Genomic DNA, 4149 nt, shown 5'->3' with positions numbered 1-4149 from the left:
ATGAGTTTAACCCATGACTGACTTAGATATGATGTGTCTTTGTTTATTATAGAACGACTTAGAATAAGCCAATGGTCAGTATTCATCCTAAAGGGCTTTGGTTGACGCCTTTCCCAAAATATGTTTCTTTAATATCGTATATCATTAGATGTCTTCCCCATGATATGTTTCTTTACTATCGTATATCATTAGATGTCTTCCCCATCATATGTTTCTTTACTATCGTATATCATTAGATGTCTTCCCCATGATATGTTTCTTTACTATCGTATATCATTAGATGCCTTCCCCATCATATGTTTCTTGGTATTTTGCTCTGGCCTCAGCAATATAATGAAACATTTAGGAGCAAAATGCAGAAAAGCAACCCAAAACTGGAGGCCAGAATAGCGAATATCTCCACAGCTACAGTGAACTTCCCAGGAGAGCTGACATAAGCTGGGATAAAGGTGATCCAGACTGCACAGAATATGAGCATGCTGAAGGTGATGAATTTGGCCTCATTAAAGTTATCAGGCAGCTTTCGAGCCAGAAAAGCCAGCACAAAGCACAAGAGAGCTAGGAGTCCTATATACCCCAACACAGCCCAGAAACCAATAGCTGAACCCACATTACACTCTAGAATGACCTTTTCCTTATACGTCTTCATGTTCTTGTAGGGGAAAGGAGGGGAGACTGTTAGCCAAAGTACACAGATCAGGACCTGTATGAGAGTGAAAGCCAGAACACTGAGTCTCTGCTGTGCTGGACCAAACCATTTCATGACATTACTGGCTGGAAGTGTAGCCCTGAAGGCCATCAACACCACTATTGTTTTCCCCAGAACACAAGAGATGCAGAGGACGAAGGTGATCCCAAACGCTGTGTGGCGCAGTGAACAGGACCACTCAGAGGGCCGGCCAATGAAAGTAAGAGAACACAGAAAACACAGAGTCAAGGAGAAAAGCAGCAGGAAGCTCAGCTCAGAGTTGTTGGCTCTGACGATGGGAGTGTCCTTATGAGTTGAAAACACCACAGCTACCAGAGTAGTAACACCGGACCCCAGTAAGGAGAAAAACACCAGAACTATGCCCATCATTTCTTCATAGGAGAGGAATTCAACTGGTTTCAACACACAGAGGTCCCTTTTTTCATTGGACCAATACTCCAAGTCACATCGATAGCAGCCGTTAGAATCTGTAAAAGGATTAGAACGTCATTCATTCCATGAATCAGTGTGTCACTGTGTCATGTGTTTTATGATATCTATTAGTGCTGTTGGGCAGTGACAGAACTTGAAAGTATTGAAGGTAGCCCTAAATGCATTATATATTACCTGTGATATTACTGATCTCTCCCTCCGCACATGGTACACAGTCATAACAGCATACAGGCTTTCCTTTCTGTACAGCCTTACGAGTGCCTGTGGGACAGCTCTCACTGCACACTGCTACAGGTGCCTGTGGAGAAATACAACATGTCTGACTATTGGTGTATTTTATATAAATAAACGTGCAGAAATGCTTTAATGTCACTACTTCTGGAAGTTATATTACCAATGTAAAACAAGACAATTGAGAGAATATGTGGATTATGTATACATTATAGAATTCATGTTTTACATTTGCAGTGGTTTGAGGTTTGCATGTGCTTTTGCAACACCCTGGGGCAGCAGGGTAGCCTCGTGGTTAGAGTGTTGGACTCGTAACCGGAAGGTTGCAAGTTCAAACCCACGAGCTGACAAGGTACAAATCTGTCGTTCTGCCCCTCAACAGGCAGTTAACCCAGTCCTACCTCTGCCTTGCCCCCTACCCAGACCAGTCTTCCCTTGTTGAAGGTAATGCGCTGTTCAGGGGGCATCGAGGAATCATACAGCCCCACAGCATGGAACTGCAGGGTCCCATCCTCCTCCTGCTGCCAGTTCACGAGGTCATAGCACGCCACCACATCTCCGTTATCATCAAACCAGATCTCCTCTCCTGTCTTTACTCTAAACCTCACCTCCTTCAGGTACTGTAGCACCTGCTCAACAACATGGGGAGAGAGAGGGAGATGGAGCGACAGAGGGGGAGAGACAGAAGGAGAGAGACACAGAGAGAGAGACACAGAAAGAGATAGAGAGCCAGACAAAGACAATGAGACAGTGAGAGAGAATTAGACAGAGACAGAGCGACACATAGAGAGACACAGAGAGACACAGAGAGTGGGATGATTCATAAGATATGTTATTTATGTTTTGTCGTATCTGAGGCTTGCTCACCTGCTGTGGTGTGTAGACTGGTCTTTTGCCGCTGTCTGTGTCATTCTTTAAGTCTGTCAGTAGGTTTTGCAGAGCGTGTGCAATGGCATATACAGCTGTGTACACTTTGTTAGATATTCTCAGCTCTGACATGTCAGTGTATTGGTTCTTCAGCTTTGCTAAGCTCTCTGTTCCTGTGCACAGTGTGCTGCTGCCCCCCTCGAAGGAGCACTTGAACACAGTCTCCCAGAACTCCCTGAGCAGGGTGTTGTCTGGCGCCTGGGAGGGGTGCACCTTGTGTAGGAACCCCTCCAGACCATCCAGCCTGGCATTCCTGACGGCAAAGCCCACCGCCCCCCTCAGGAAGCCATAGGCCTTGTTATCCGCCAGCAGTCTGGCTGTGATCCAAGCCTCGCTGCCCACCCACTGAAGCCCTGGGTCTCCCTCCAGGGCCATCTCATTCATCAGGGGGATGAGTTCCCCCAAGGTCAAGAACAGTACCACAACCCTGGCTGTGGCCCTCCGGATGACCTTGACGACTTCCAGGAGCTTCTCTCTGGGGTCTGTGCGGTGGATGGACTCTTGGTACTCTACACAGACCCCTTCATGCCTCGATTCCTCCAAGAATGTAGCCATGCCGTTGTTTCCATAGTCATTGTTGCTGTTCACCACTCCCACCCAGTTCCATCCAAAGTGTTTGACCAGCTTTGCCAGGGCTCTGCTCTGGTAGAAGTCACTGGGGATGGTTCTGAAGAAGGAAGGAACTTCTTTCTGTTACTCAGACAAGCACAGGTGGCAAAGTGGCTGATCTGTGTGGAAGAAACGGGAAGATTTGAATTGATCTTTCATACATAGCTGACATTGATGAAACTACCTCTAAAGAGCCACAACCAAAAGGTGTCTCACCACAGGGATGCTGAATGATCCGACCAGGGATGATATTCCGATGGTGGATGTGGAGCTTGACTCCCCTACAATACCCAACACGGCTGGAGATCTGGAACAGGAGGAGGGGTCTCCCAGGCTGTCCTCAGGCCCAGGGCTGTTCATCAGGGCCAGGGCTGAGTGGATGGCCAGGGGGGCATAGCTACAGGAGTCATAGACCTGGTAACCCAGAGACAGCCCTGGGAGCAGATCACTGCTGTTGTTGATCTCCTCCAGGGCAAAGATCAGGGTCTGTGCAAACTGGAACTCACGTGGGTTGAAACTGGACAGTGATAACAAAACAAAAAAAAAAAGTTAGTTGAAGCCAGGAATCGCATATGCCAGCAAAACTGATATACTCGGTTGAGATGAGTTGATAATTGTGTTTAGTATCACAGAAAAAAAGTGTAAATATTCCCAAAATGCTAAAAGTTCCCACAGATAGTTGTTTTTCAACACATACCTGATACAGGGTGTTTTCTCTGGTCTGGAGGTGAACGAATGGACCTTGAAGAGGGCATTCCTATGTAGAGGGAACACTGCCCCAATGTTGATGTCCCCCTCGGCAGACAGGAGAGGCAGAGCGGGTTGGCCCAGCAGAGAGCAGATTGGGCCTGGAGCAGCTATACCCCTCATCACCACCACCAGCAGCCGGAGAACCACTCCTGTACTCAGTGCCATGCCAGCATTCAGCAGGGCAGCTGTGTCTGTGAGGGCAGATAGATGGGTTCCTCTTTTATAGAGGTGAAAGTGCCCCGTAAGATGCTGGAACTGCCCATACACTCCCTCTCAACGAGTGGGGTGTGGTTTGAGTGTTTATTGTGTCCCCGGGGTACAGGATAGAGAGGGAGGTGGAATAGTGACAGAGGCTGGGTTATGCTGCTATTATGAGCAAGCAGTGGATAGATAATTGCAGGCTTCTGACATTGTGGATATAAAACATTATATCTGTCATGCTTTCCCAAAGGTTTTTTTGTATGCCAATTTAAAAACATACATAAAAAAAT

General features: G+C 47.2%; 1 pseudogene; it reads right to left on the bottom strand.

Annotated features, from left to right (window-relative positions):
* Positions 1-263: 263 nt before the first annotated feature.
* LOC135531979 (extracellular calcium-sensing receptor-like) lies at positions 264-3823 on the bottom strand (annotated as a pseudogene).
* Between the last annotated feature and the right edge of the window lie 326 nt (positions 3824-4149).

The sequence above is a fragment of the Oncorhynchus masou genome, unplaced genomic scaffold (genome assembly GCF_036934945.1).
Source record: "Oncorhynchus masou masou isolate Uvic2021 unplaced genomic scaffold, UVic_Omas_1.1 unplaced_scaffold_1689, whole genome shotgun sequence".
NCBI classification, from domain to species: Eukaryota; Metazoa; Chordata; class Actinopteri; order Salmoniformes; family Salmonidae; genus Oncorhynchus; species Oncorhynchus masou.
The sequence above is the reverse complement of the archived record's forward strand: the minus strand, read 5'-3'. Positions and strand labels throughout refer to the sequence as shown.